The 14,407-nt window shown below is 38.3% G+C and overlaps 2 long non-coding RNA genes across 3 annotated transcripts in view; one reads left to right on the top strand and one right to left on the bottom strand.

Moving 5' to 3' along the window:
- The window catches only part of LOC122993103, a 35,298-nt gene extending 34,754 nt beyond the window's left edge, over window positions 1-544 (bottom strand). Inside the window, exon 1 of the long non-coding RNA XR_006406335.1 lies at window positions 418-544. This is a non-coding gene — a long non-coding RNA (uncharacterized LOC122993103). The remainder of the gene's footprint in view (window positions 1-417) is intronic.
- Window positions 545-590: 46 nt separating this feature from the next.
- LOC122993136 lies at window positions 591-7,915 on the top strand. 2 transcript variants are annotated; one of them, XR_006406342.1, is made up of 3 exons: window positions 591-2,567; window positions 2,835-3,004; window positions 5,684-7,915. It is a non-coding gene; the product is annotated as an uncharacterized LOC122993136 (long non-coding RNA). The 2 variants fall into 2 exon arrangements; XR_006406341.1 differs by having other exon boundaries at window positions 591-3,004.
- Window positions 7,916-14,407: the final 6,492 nt, after the last annotated feature.

The following is a 14,407-nucleotide window of genomic DNA, read 5'->3' as shown; positions in this document are numbered from 1 at the left end:
AATTCGGCTCCCGGTAGAAACCTGCCGAACGTCTGCATATAAAGTTATAAGAGAAATAAACCGAACAAGTGTTAACAGCTAACAGCTCAGCTAACAGCCCGTACCGGATGTCCGGTGTTCGCCGAACATCGTCGGAGAAACACAGATTTTAAGAAGAAACAGCTTCAATTAGTGTTTTTAGCGATTTTAATCTGCGTGTCTGTTTGTTTTTGGAGAGGAGAAGACCTCTGCAGATAATTCGGCTCCCGGTAGAAACCTGCCGAACGTCTGCATATAAAGTTATAAGAGAAATAAACCGAACAAGTGTTAGCAGCTAGCAGCTCAGCTAACAGCCCGTACCGGACGTCCGGTGGTTGCCGAACATCGTCGGAGAAACACTGATTTTATAGGTGAAACTGCTTTATTCGGTGTTTTTACCTGTAATCACCGGGTCCGTTTGTTTTGGAGAAGAGAAGACCTCTGCGGAGAATTCGTCTCCCGGTAAAAACATCCTGAACGATGAACACTGGAGTAATCCTCTCCCGGAGACGCTGGTTGTTTAACAATGAAGACAACAACTCCCATGATCCTTTGCTACTTCACACCGTCATCATACTCCGTCTTTTGTTATTGTTTTGATTGAGAGACCCCTAGCGGCTGAAATTACATATTGTACATTTAACAAAACTTGAAATTTTAGTTCTTGAAGGTCAGTAAGTCACCTGTACTATTACACAATTTCAGTTCCCAACATAACTGCAGTTTACAGTGCATTGTGGGATGTTCGTAGAATTAAATGAGAAGTATGCATATTTAGGCTGTATGAAAATAAAAAAGTAAATAATAAATGTTGCTCATTTTGCATAGTATGATCCTTATAGCTCCAAACCAAATGAGGTGAGTAAAGTTGAAGACTTTGTTCTGTTCTGACTGCTTTTCACTGTCAACTATGAGGTGTCGTCATAAATTTTAGTAGAAGCCACATTCCTTTGAGTTGTTCACTCTCCTCTTTTTTTAATGCACACTAAGTGTCTGAATTTGTCAGAAAATGCTATTAAATGTGTAAATTCTTAACTTGTCTAACCCATGTTAACTTTTATTGTGTTTTAGAACTATTAATTGTTTTTTATATTATGAAATTCAAACTGTGCTTAAAAATTTGTTAATTTTAAGTCACACATATTATTGCATTTGATTTATTTGATATTTACCAGTGTAAGTGTATTATTTAGCCATGGTTTGAAGTTGGAAATGAAGGTTTATTGATTTTAGTCTGTATGTTTATATGGTTAATCCATATTGCAACGTCAAAGTGTTTTCTCACTGGTTCTCATGATGTGTTAACATTGACGACAGAATGAGTGAGTATTCAATATGCAGGCGCGTAAAATCTTCAAATATTCAAAGTATAGTCTTCAAATATTCAATAGGAATAAAATTATCTCCCTTTTATTTGAGGATCAGTTTTTCTCCCCACATAGAGGAATTAATTAGTAATGCGTTCCCTTGAAAGAGGACCAAGGATCCTTTTTCATTCAAAACATGCCTCCTAGACTATAAAACTTTGACAACTCTGTGTCAGGGCTTTTCTTCTTCTTTTTGGCTTGCTCGCTGGCTTGTTGACCATTTTTGTTTCTTCTGTTTTCTCTCAGATGTGATGGCTGTCCATGCATTTTGGGCGTTGTCCTTTTTACTCTGACTGAGAGCTGAAAGCTCCAGAAAAAAAGCAAAAGACTGCTAAGATGCCTAAGCCACAAGCCAAGACACACCAGTTGCCATTTGAATAATCTATTATTTTTGTTATCTTCTATTTTTATCATGTAGTTAAATTTTTTTAAAGACTTTTCCAAGGACTCTTCTGATTACCCATTAGTGTAGAGCTCCTTGTATCTAACTCACCAGCCTGCCGCTGCCCTGAGAATGGGACATCTCCCTGCTGTGGTTGTCCACTACATGGCCTCAGGTCGTGTGAGACTGGATTCATTCTCATGAGAAGCAGTGAACCATAGTTGTTTCACTGAACCTGCAGCAGCCTTCTCATGTGGCTGTTACTCTGGTGACATGAGGATCACTGAGTTTGTTCGCCTTGCTCTGCGCTTTCCAGGAAGTTTGCCCATCATCAAGCCTTTATCACCACTGAAACAGTAGGAAAACCTTCTGTCTCACAGTGGATACAAGAGCTATTCAAAAATTAAATTTTTATTGGCTGTAGTTGGAGTCTAGGTCCCTCATTGCGTTTTTGACTGATAACATTCATTCATTCTGTTGGCAATAACTTGTTAATTTAATTGACCTATTCATCAATGCATTCATTCATCCATTTTAGTTGTAATTACGTATTTTGTTTAGTTTTCCCTCTTCACTCCTATTCCCTGGTAGTTCAATAAATATGTAAGTCATTGTATTTATCTGTTCCTGTACAACAGAGATGGAGGTCAATGTATTCAGAGTTACATTAAAATAGATATTATAATATTTATTTTATGTACTGTTTTGTGTTTGATCAGAAGAAAAGAGAAGGAAGACTACAAGGCGTATCATTGGCTGTACCAGCGTTTCATTTTTATAGACATAAACTGCAGTGTCAGGTGATATTTTTGGTCCGGCAGTGTAATCATTGTTATTTATATTTATGATCTTGTTAATAGCCTTTTGATGCTGGCGTAGCACTATAAGAAAGGATGAAGCTATGGAGACACCAGTAGACTCATTGACAATCTCAAACACCCACAAGTACACACATGCACCAATTTATTCGTTCGCTCCCTACCCTTAGTGCAACACAGTTGTACAATTGCACTGTACGTTGTGAGTGACATATAGACCTACTGTTAGAATGTGTCTGTTATTCACAGATCATGTACAGCACAAGAGGGCTTCAGGGGTTTTGGCTGACAGATGGAAAAAGCATGGAGAAGTTATGATCCTTTCTGAGAGGATTTGCACAAGTCACAAAAGAGATGACCCCTTCCCATCAGCTTGACCTCGACTTCTTCATTATGGGAGGGGAAAATCAGCTGATTAGGTTCGCCTCCATCTCTGTATTTGCTGAAAAAATTATGCAACTAATGCAGCTTCCAACATTTTCACATGGAATGTTTTTTGAATAACACGTATGTTCTGTTTGCTGATGTGTCATCTGTATACCAAACACAACTTAGGTACAATATATGGAGTTATTATTATAATAAAGGTTCAGGAACAAGACCACGCCCCTCTCTCTCACTAAATTCAATCACCTGCGCCTCACTGATTCAATCATCCATGCATACCTATATATTTTTGCATATACTATATATTATATATAAGCGTGTCTAACCCCTTTCTCTCCCGTTCGTCTCAGTTCTCACGCAACCTACAACATGCTTGCATCGCAAATGCTTACCTCCCGCCCGTACTCCGTGATCCACGTTCCTCGGCAACATACCGCCCACGACTAGGTCCAGCAATACCAACGTGATATCTCCTTCACCACCACATCCACATGGAACCCTTCTCCTCCAGACACCGCGCTTTTGATCAGCTGGGATCCAGACACGCATCCATGCAATGGCCCACTCGGACGCAGCTCTTTTCCAAGCGATTAACATCTTCAACCGGATGTTTGCTCACCTCCGGCGAGCTCTCAAGGAGACGGTCATCCTGCTCCTACGAAACGATGATAAAGACAAACTTTCCAACTCTATGCAGACTCTACTTCCATCAACTCTCTCGCCGGTAGCTCAAATCCTCCCGCTCTTCCGGGTTCATTGCCCGCCACCGGGACGTCACAACGCCGCCTACTACAACAGAGCGCAGACTTCTTCAGCCCCGGCTGAAGGCCAGGCTGAACTCTGGATACAAATCCTGTTTCGCCGAACCGACAATAAAGCCAGGTTGTTCCTGCTCCTTTCTGCCTCCACTTCCACCACCGCTCCGGACAGCCGCTCACTTCTACCCAACGCCACCCGTACGCTGCACGTCGATGACGTCATGATTCTCAGCTTGCAAAGGTTATGCAAGTTGAGAATTTCAGCTATGAAAACATAAGTAAGAATAATGGAGGTAAATATAAGCAAACATTGATTGACCTGCATTATGGTTTACTGAGACAACAAACCCTTGATATCACAACATTGAAAAAAAAAAACGTCATAAGATTGAACTTACATGAGTAGGCTAGCTAGTATTTTTACACCTTCATCTTAAAAGTAGCAGCTAGTGCCTTTTTTTCAGTTTGATGTGGCTATTTTGTAAATAAATTTTATTTAGTATACTACCACTTGGATGTATGGACGTCAACCAGGTGACACAACCATGACACACATCACTGTTTCAGTGTACAGAAATGACTCATACATAGAAGTACGAGTTAAAATACAATAACTAAATTGACCTCTGAGTCAGTTCAGTTATATCAACATTGACAACTTAGAACACAACAAACAAGAGCTGGCAGCTAGTGCAGATAGTGAGGGTGATCTTTGATGACATCACTGCATAAAACAGGCTCAACTTTGCAAACCAGTGACTAATCTAATAGATGATGGTAACCTAGTAAAGCCGACCTTAACACTAGTAACGTTACTGTTAAGAATTTGGAACATCCATCGTAAAAGCTAATGTCATGCAGTGCAGTAACATCAGCAGTAAGCTAAGTTAACACTAATGTCAACGCCGATCCATTGCCACTGTAAAACTAGCATTAATGTCATAATTTTAATGTTAATACATGTGTGTAAATACATTTTCTGTACCATAATTGTTTTTTTAATGACAAAATTATGGCAAACTATTTAAACATAGTTTTAGTACTCTTTCCTGCCATGTACTGTGCTTCCTCCCAGTGTGAGGTGAGTTGGACTGAGTCTGTGATGGATGTGGATTCATTTTTATCCTCCTTGCAGTGATCCAGCTTACTGATAGATGGTAACGGCCTACTGAGCCAATTAGGAAGTATGTCAGCTTTGCCTACTTAATTTGCATATTTAGATCACAATGCAGACGAATCAAGATAACAAGAATGCATATTCATACCTGGTGTACATGCAGATGCCACATGATTAGATGTCATTATATAGATAATATACATTATCTATTATCTATCTATTATCTATTATCTATTAATTATGGAACTGAAAAGCTCAGTATTAGGGCCATTATTGTTTATCTGTGAGGTTTCCAAAATATTTATATATAGACATTTGTTCACAGTGGAAACTGCTTATAGTGATCACGGTTACAGTGATAAACCACTTATCAAAAAGCTTGGGATAGAGTCATTCCTATACAAATGCTGTTTAAATAATTCACTTAATAGTAATCAAGTAGTCTGCTTACAGTGTTCATTTTGAGTCTTTTCATACATGAAAAAATATGAAAAAGAAATTAAAACTACGGTAATTCTATTTTCTTTTTTTCCCCTTACTTCTATGATATGCTCGATTGTAGATTAACTACAATCACATTTACCAGGTGATGCAATGGTAATTGTTTTAAAAATGCAATGTAGCATGGAATTTTATTGATTATTGATATTTTGATATGAGAATGGATACATGGTTAGTCAATGTGATGTTGCAATTTACAAACCAGTGTCTTATTATTATTTTTTTTTTTTTTTTGCAGAAATATATTGTGAACATAGTTATTACATATTATATGGAACAAATAGCCATATCACCCAGTTCTAGCATATCATTTCTTCTCATTTGTTTTCTTTCAGGAGATCATCAAGCCCACAATGTGTGCTGACACCACAGAGCCCAGCCCCTCCACCTCAGGCACATCTTCTGTGGCACCCTGTACCTCAACCTCTTCCATGGCTACCCCTAGCCCTCCAACCCCTTCACCCAAAAAGAAGAGGAAGACAATGAAGCTTGATTTAAATATAACTTATTACATAGAAGTATGGGGAAATAACATACAAATACAATTTTCATTGTGGAGAGCCATAAGAATTGTAAATAAACCGCTTACTAGGAACCAACAAATTCACCGTTTGTCAAATTTAAGACTCTAAAATTCAAAGCTTTGTTCGGCTTTAAAATGTTTCAGTTAAAAATGAACTATTACCTGAAAGTATCATAAAGTTGTTTGAAAGGTCATATCATGCCACTTTCCCAGCTTAATATTTTTGTGGCCTATTTTCAAACATTTGCATGTTTTCATGGTCAAAAAGCACCTACTTGCTGCTGTACAAGCCACGGATGCAGCCTCTGTCTCACTTAGCCTGAAAGGGGTTGTTTTGTGTCTGCTCAATGCCTTTCTCTTTTGATTGGCTAAACTGTTTTCTGAGTGACGCAAGCCCACAGGTCAACCACAGGTAACAGATTGTAGCACACAGAGAGCAGAGGAGAGGAGAGAAACTAGAGCCACCGTAAATCACCTCAAAACAGAGAAGACACTCTCACACTGAGTTGAAATGAAACAAGTGCACATAAACTAGGTAAATAACATAAATAAACATTTTGTTTCTTTCAGGAGGGGTGAGCTGCACCTCCGAGGCAATGGAGGCAAACTCTGAGCATATAGTTGTGAAATCACAACCTTACAGAAGTCCAAATGGCTCATTCAAAGGCACAGCTTCTGAGTACGGGCTGTGTGCATTTCTGCCTGAACTGAGCATTTTGATACTTTCACAGTATTTATTTAAGGACTTGCTTTATAATCAAAACAGAAATGGAAATCTCCCTTCCTACAATATCTCCCCTTTAAAATGAGAAAAGTTCAATATGATTTGAGAAAATGAGAGCAACATTTGCATGTATGAACTGATTGTGAGGACTAATGCAAAGAAATCACTGTATTTAAGTCAAAGGGGTGAATTTATGGAACAGGTATAGTGAGGAACATTAACAAAATGTTTAAAAATAATTTACTGAACCAATATAAAAATGAATGATCAGAAAGGAACATTGGCACTCCTTTTTTTGTTCGATGTTTCTTCTTGAAGCCAAATAGGATGTGTTGTATAAAGGGTCGGAACAATATGATGTAGTTTCAGTCTACACCTTTTTCAGACTGTAGAAATCTTTGTCATGTTATTGTGTTGTTTCCAGCTGTGGTATTTGAGTAACTGTATTTTACACACACACACACACACACACACACACACACACACACACACACACACATAACCTAATTGTCTCTGTTATTGGTTGCAGGCTGAAATAAATTTCAATTTCAATAATGTATCCTGATACAGATCACATGTTAATGTGACCTTGTTTCCATCAGGTAGAAAGGGATGACCCTCTCTACTCTGACCCTGTCAACATGAACAATCTGAAAATTCATCTGTGATTGCTTTGGTCTTGGACAGCCAGCTCCCAACAGTATTTAGTCTATGAAGCTGATTTAAAAAATACCAAATCAGTTTGTACTTATCTCTCAAATAATATATTATGCAGGTTTTTGTGAGAGCTTCACTTCAGCAACAAAGAAAGTTCTCATGATGACACATCTTGAAAGTCTTTTGGTTAGAATCCCAGCTGTTTTTGACTCTGTTAAAAAAATAAAACAAGAACAATCTTGACAGCTGTCAAATTTAATTTCTTGAAATGACATTTCTGTAGATGTCAGTGATAAACAAAGATTATTTGGTAGCTTCCAGGGGAATTTTGGTGCTTCAGTTGTGTAAGGAACGTAACATGTACCAGTGGTACTGCAGGCGTCAATCCAGCCCCGGCCCTTTGTCACATGTCATCCACGTCTCTGTTCTGTCCCGCTCCATCATAAACTACCCAACAAAAACAGCAGAAGTACTAGAAAGCAATCTCAATAATGTGCACTTTGACTTGTACAGTGCAGTGAATCAGTGCTAATGCAGGGCTTTTCACTCTGTTTCCTGGACTAATGCCACGACCCTGAGGTCACTGGGAAGTCGTCCAAGTAAATCTCATCTGCACAACTGCTTGTCTTTTTGATTTTCTAATAAACAGACATGCCACCCCCACCCTGTGACACTGGCTTCTTTCACATTTGTGAGGCCAACTGTTCACTGGCTGCCCAGCCCAGTCCAGTCAGATCACCATAATGGTTTGGCTGCAGATGGTGTGGACGTGGCCAGCATGAATTGTTCTCACTGAACTGAGCAAAGTCAACCCACATATCTGCTTTAGCCAAAAACACTCTGAGCTAATTGATGTGCTAATTTTGATTTCATAGGAGTCAACCCAGTCTCACACCAGTTCATGAAATAGCTTCATGTACATGGACACAAATTTTCCATTTTTTTCGTGACACTTAGCACGACTCTCAAACTCATTTATTGCAGTTGGAAGTATCTTTTGTGCGTGTATCATGTTTTTTTTTCTGTCATTCAGGACTCAGGAGCACAGAAGCTGTACTCTTCTTCCTTGTGGGTATATTGCATTGTGAGTGGTTGACACGCTCAACTCCTGTTTTGGCTAAAATATCTGATATAAACCAACATCTTTACTTTATTTAACACATATCATCTACATGCAGTGTAATTACTAGTTCGGCTATACTAGATATTTGATATATTTAGTAGATATATCTTTTTACAACCCTAATCCTGAAGAGCTACAACTGTGGTGTAGATTTGTATGAAGCTGCATGGCAAATATTAGTGCTTTTCCTAGAACTGGAAGTTTATACTTAATTGAGAGTACACTGAGCAGTTTAAGGGGATGATAAACACATTTGTGTAATCAGATTTTAAATATCTAATTGTTATATGGGTGAAAATATTTTTCCCATATTTGACAGTTGTTGACTTTGCTCACATCATAGCTTAGGTCAAGAGCTCTCCATAACAGTTGGTCCCATGTCAAACACAAACACACATAAATGTAATGTTGTGGTGTCACATTCTTTAAATTCATAAATAACCATATATGTTGCCTGCTGCATATGTATAATTACTAATAATAACCTAAAAAAAAATGAAGAACACTTTTTTTTATCTTTTATGAAAAGTGCAAGTTACGAGCAACAGAATGAGTTGATGGGGGAAAATAATATAAATCGTACCACTTGTGCAACTTCCAGACCATTGACCTGTCCCTCCAAAAGTAACATGGGGACATAACTCCGTAACACCCGCCTACATGCTCGCTTTGTGTCAGAACCATAAACTGTATATAAAGATGGATGTCATGACAACTCCCCAGACATGAAGCCAAAACATCTTGATCGCCCCCTGGTGGCTGGCTGCAGTATAGGTTATAAGTCCCGCCCCCTCCATGTCAGTGGATGGGACATGAGCCAAACTAAAAAATCAAAGTACACGTCAAATAAATTTTTCCCAAAGATGGTTTCTGTCATTTCAGGTAGTTCTCATCATGCTAATGTTTGTCCAAGTGCTCATTTTTCTTATAAATTTGTTTTTAGTTGACGATATAGAAAGGGGGTATTTGATTGACAGCTGTGACAACCGCTCTCAAACCTCCATCAGGCGGCCGAACGGCTGTGGGGGCGTGTTCCATGGGCCATCATCCCAACTCTACTGTGGAGACTGTGGCTCCAAATGACGTCACACAAGCAAGATGGCAGCTCCCAGACAGGAGATATTTTGGCGTCACTATTCCATAGCAGTAAGAAGTGGAGATGTGTCGTCCATATTTATATACAGTCAATGGTCAGAACTAAAACTGAAAAATTCAGAACTAAAACTGAAAAATGGAGCAGTAAAACTGAAAAAAGTGACCACAAAAGAAAATCCTGATTAGTGAGAGAAAAGTGGGGAATATCGTTTTATTATAAGTTCTGCTTTTGAGGCCATTCACTTTCAATTGATTTTTTTTGTGTGATTCTTGGGAGATTTTGTTCAGTTATTATGACACAAATTTAATCTCATATGCCATATGATTTACTGAGTGAGTCACTGACTGGCTGCCACATCTTGGCCAGGTGTCACCACATGTTGCCACTTCCTGTACCTGTCGTTTCAAATTAAAAGCCCTTTAGCGTTTCATACATGGTTCAGCCATATACTAGGTTTTGACCTACTCTTATTTAAGACTTAGTTTGGAATTTGTATCTTTAGAATCTGTAATTTCCTGGAACCATTGCTGGTGAAACTTAAGATGAATGGCAGAAATAAGAAAGGACATTAATAAGAGTTCCATTTTACTTTGTATTTAATGATTCTTTGTCCTAACAGAATACTAGAACACTATTTGTATACCTCATATCAGCTGCACATTGAATCGTTCAGTAAGGCTTCTTTAGGCGAGATGTATACACAGGCTTTCACGGGACAATCATTCAGAGAGCAGTGTTTTCACTATCACACATAGAAGGGGATTATCTCGAAAAGAAACAGTGGTAAATAGAACTGTCAAAGGCAAAATATGGGATGCAACTTATCCAGATGGAAATGGTAGTCTGCTTAGTGAAAGTGGTGCAGACTCACCTGAAAATTACTGCTGTTGGGTGTCATGGGGTTGTCTGTTAGTCAATGCATGTCTTATTGAAAGTTGGAGTATTTGTCTTTGGGGAGCTATCCTTGTTCAGGTCAGATGTGCACCACAAGGACACTAAATAAAAATGAGTGTTACTCATCTGTGCTGTTTTTAATCTATTCAGAAATATTCAATACAGTTTTTAGAATTTCAGGGTGTTTTCAAACCTAACCTGTTTGGTTCGGTTAAAAAGTCTGGTTTATTTTCCTGTTTATTGCAGCTTGTTAAGACTGGTGTGAATGCTGTCAATCAAACTCTGATGTAGACTGAACAACTGGACTGAGACTCCTCTTTTCAGGTGGTCTCAGTCTAGTTATGAACTATTAACAAAGCAACCTCCATCTGTGTAAGCGATAGACTATACTGATACAAGACCATTTAAGTAACCATGGAAACATGTAAATGCATGCATACGAACCATGTATTTTATTGTTTAAATCTGAGGACTTCTTGTCTTACAGGAATGTGCAAAATGTTGTCTGAACACCCTCTCAAGGCAAAAATAATTATACCTGTTTGAAAAGATCACACTAAAGGTGGAGCAGAAAGCTTGCTGTAGTAATCATTTATAAATGGAGATAACAGCACACACTTTGGGACAATCTCCTCAGAGGCATTCCTTCTGTTGCTCTTGATTTTAGTCACAAAAAGTGACAGTAGTTTTTTAAGAGCTAAAAAAGATATTTAGAGAGAAGTTCAGATCATGCTCACTTCTCACCTCTGCACACCTGACTAATCGCTGTGTGAAGTGAATGTGCATGCCAGACTCACAGTCGGTTTAACAAAGTTACAAAAAATGTTGGACACACAAGGGCATAGGTTTGGTTTCAGAAGTCAAGGGGACACACACATTATACATAAATATATATCATCTGGCAAATAACCATTTATGATTACACTAGTTATAATGCTTCCCAAAATGGTAATGTACAACTCAAAGGTAGTATTAAACGCAATAAATGTTAATCTCCATCTCTACTACAAAGAATGCAGTTTTTTAGTCCATTATCTTTGATTGATGATCAGTTCTAGCATCTTTTAAGAAAAATCCTCTGTAAATAAAAACTGATTAAATTATTTTTTGACCAGCAACTACCATAGCTCGAGGCTGGAGTCAGTGTGGAAGTACCTTAAAGTGCAATGCCACCGACAAGTGCTAGATGCTAGCTCCAATTGACTCCCATTCAAAATATTTTTTTTCAATGAATCAATATGGCCTCAATCTCTAAATTCAGGCCCTCTAATAAGTGTGGTGGTGTTCATTTTGGAAATGATTGCTCCAGTAATAAGATTTGAAGAAAAATAGTAGCTTTGATGTCTGCCGTGTGGGCGTTGATTGACAGCTATTCAATTCAATTCAATTCAATTTTATTAAGATAGTGCCAAGTCACAACAAAAGTCATCTTAGGTCACTTTTCAAATAGAGCACGTCTTGACCGTACTCTTTAATTTACAGAGAGACCCAACAATTCCCCCATGAGAAAGCACTTGGCGACAGCGGTAAAGAAAAACTCCCCTTTGATTGACAGTTGGCTCACCTGCTGCTCTCCTTGGCTCTGGGATTTTGTACTGTCACACTAATTCACTAAGTTTAATGTTATTTGATTACGATACCTGCCCTGTTAGTACAATTTAGCTAAAGTAGCTAACATTAGCCCAAGTGTGCAGTACTTGGTGTTCCCAGTAAGTTAGCGTTAGCTTGGGTCTGAGGTAGTGGGGCGTGGGGGAGGTAGGCCTAGTGTCTGGAAGGCTTCCTCACAGGCAGCATACAGTTCTAACAACTTCCACAGAGTATAGGGCAGCATGCATGTTGCCTTATAAGTGAAACACAGGGCAAAAAGCAATTCAGTAAATTAAGTAAAATTTAGTGGAGTAGACACTTGAATTCAGTAAGTATGGTAACAACTGAAGGCACTTGAGGGGCATATTAACATTTTGATCAACTCAGCTTCTCCCATTTGGATTTTAGCAGTTATACAGTGAGCTTAGAGGTATTTTAGTAAATGAATCAAACTGAAACTGTAAAAGTGAGGATTTTTAAAAGTGAGGGGGACATGTCCCCCCATCCCCGGTGGAAATTACAACTGGTCCCCCAATTCAGATATCTGAAAAGTGTGTTTTTTTTTACTTTTTTGGTAGACCATCTTGAATATTTTTTTTCCATTTTATCATTCATTTTCATTGAAATAAGTGTGAAGCTGTATTTTTCACCTAATTAGTGTGAATGCTGAGCATTTTTCTTAAAAGCTTTATTTTATCTTCTTCCGTATATTTTTCAATTTCTAACTACTTCTGCATACTTTCAGCAACAAAAACCATTCAAATAACAAAATATTCAGCTCTTCGAGGACATTCATACTATTACTGTTCTTCTTTCTAGCATATTCCAGTGATTTTATATAATTTTTTTTTAAATATTAAAATGTATAATCAAAAGTCTACGGGAGGAATGTTTGAATGTTGATATCTTAAAAACTAAAAGTGCTGAAGTATTCAAACTTCAAGGACAGGTGTCCCATGTGGAAACGCCAATAGTACCACCATGTGGTCAGTTATTAAATGTTTTACGTTTTGGCTAATAACTCATGAACCATGAGGCAGACCAAAACAATATTTGCACAGTATGCTCCTTGCATGATGCTGATTAGATGATGTAAGCCATGCCCATTTGCACCTGGAAAAATGTTCCACCATCACATATTTCATCTAATCCTCATCAAACTTGGTACATACCATATGGTTGGTTGCCAAAATTTTGAAGGCGTGGCCTGATGCATTTAACAGGCCGTAACTCTTCAATGTTAAATTTGATTGCAACCAAATTTGGGAATGTTATACGTACAGCCACACTGCACAAGTGTGTAATATTGATACAATTCTACCTACAGGGGGGCACTACTGTAATATTATAACATATTTCTACAATTTTGTTGTCTTAAATAAAGTGAAACTTGGTACACAAGTACAGTGAGAATGTATACAGCATATTGAAGCATGGAATTGTGTTATAACTTTGTAGTATTTTGATTTTAGAGTTAAACTTTCACACTGATCACCTATCAATCACAATTTTTCTAGCAAAATCTAAAACCCCACAAACTAGCTCACTCGTTTTTAATTATGCGTCAAATGATTTCTGAATATCGTTCCTGAGCCTATCAAACACTTAAGTGAAGTGATAGGTGATAAGTGATGGAACTGGTATCAGCCATCAACAAACAGTTTTGTGTAAGATTCAGATTACTTATGCTTGCAGGAGGGTTTGGTTGGTTTGGTTAGTTAGTTTGGTGTTACAATGGTCTTCCATCTCTTTTTCTCTCTCTTCTGCCTCCATTTCTTCCTCCTCCTCCCCCTCCTCCTGCTCTACATCCTCTCATGCTGTCAGATGTCTCATCATCAGCCTGTCCCACCTGCTTTCTACTTAGATTAGACAGAGTGGTGCAGGGAAGTGAAGCTGACAGCCAGAGTGAGGAGGATGAGATGAAAAGGAGAGTGGAGGGTTGCCGGCTACAAAACCTTCCTCCCTCGATCCATCTCCCTGCCTCCGATCTCTCACCTTTCCTGCCTCTTTGGTTTCCTGCATGGCTTTCTCCTGATAGAAAGCCTTTTCGGTTTTGACATTCAGGATGTCAGAGTGCAGGAATGCAATGCCAGACCTCTTGGTAGAGATTGCAGTCTGTGGTTTGTAGGTTATTCAAGAATCGAATGTTTCTTTTGTGCTGTAACAACTAAAAGTGCAAGAGTACACTTTGTTTTGATTGTAGAAGCAAGACATGAAGCAAGACATGGTCAAGAAATGATGGATGATTTATTATCATACTTAGTTTTACTACTTTCCTCTCAAATGTATCCTCTTATAATAAATGCACACTTAGCAAAGTGCATACATTAGCGGCTATGAGGTATGATAAATGATGATAAACAATCTCCTAAGTGCTACAAGACTACGATGACTACGAGAGAAGAATAGACCGGTATTAACATTTTATTTACAGCCCTCCATCTGTTTCTTTTGT

This window comes from Thunnus albacares, chromosome 12, assembly GCF_914725855.1.
Source record: "Thunnus albacares chromosome 12, fThuAlb1.1, whole genome shotgun sequence".
NCBI classification, from domain to species: Eukaryota; Metazoa; Chordata; class Actinopteri; order Scombriformes; family Scombridae; genus Thunnus; species Thunnus albacares.
The sequence above is the reverse complement of the archived record's forward strand: the minus strand, read 5'-3'. Positions and strand labels throughout refer to the sequence as shown.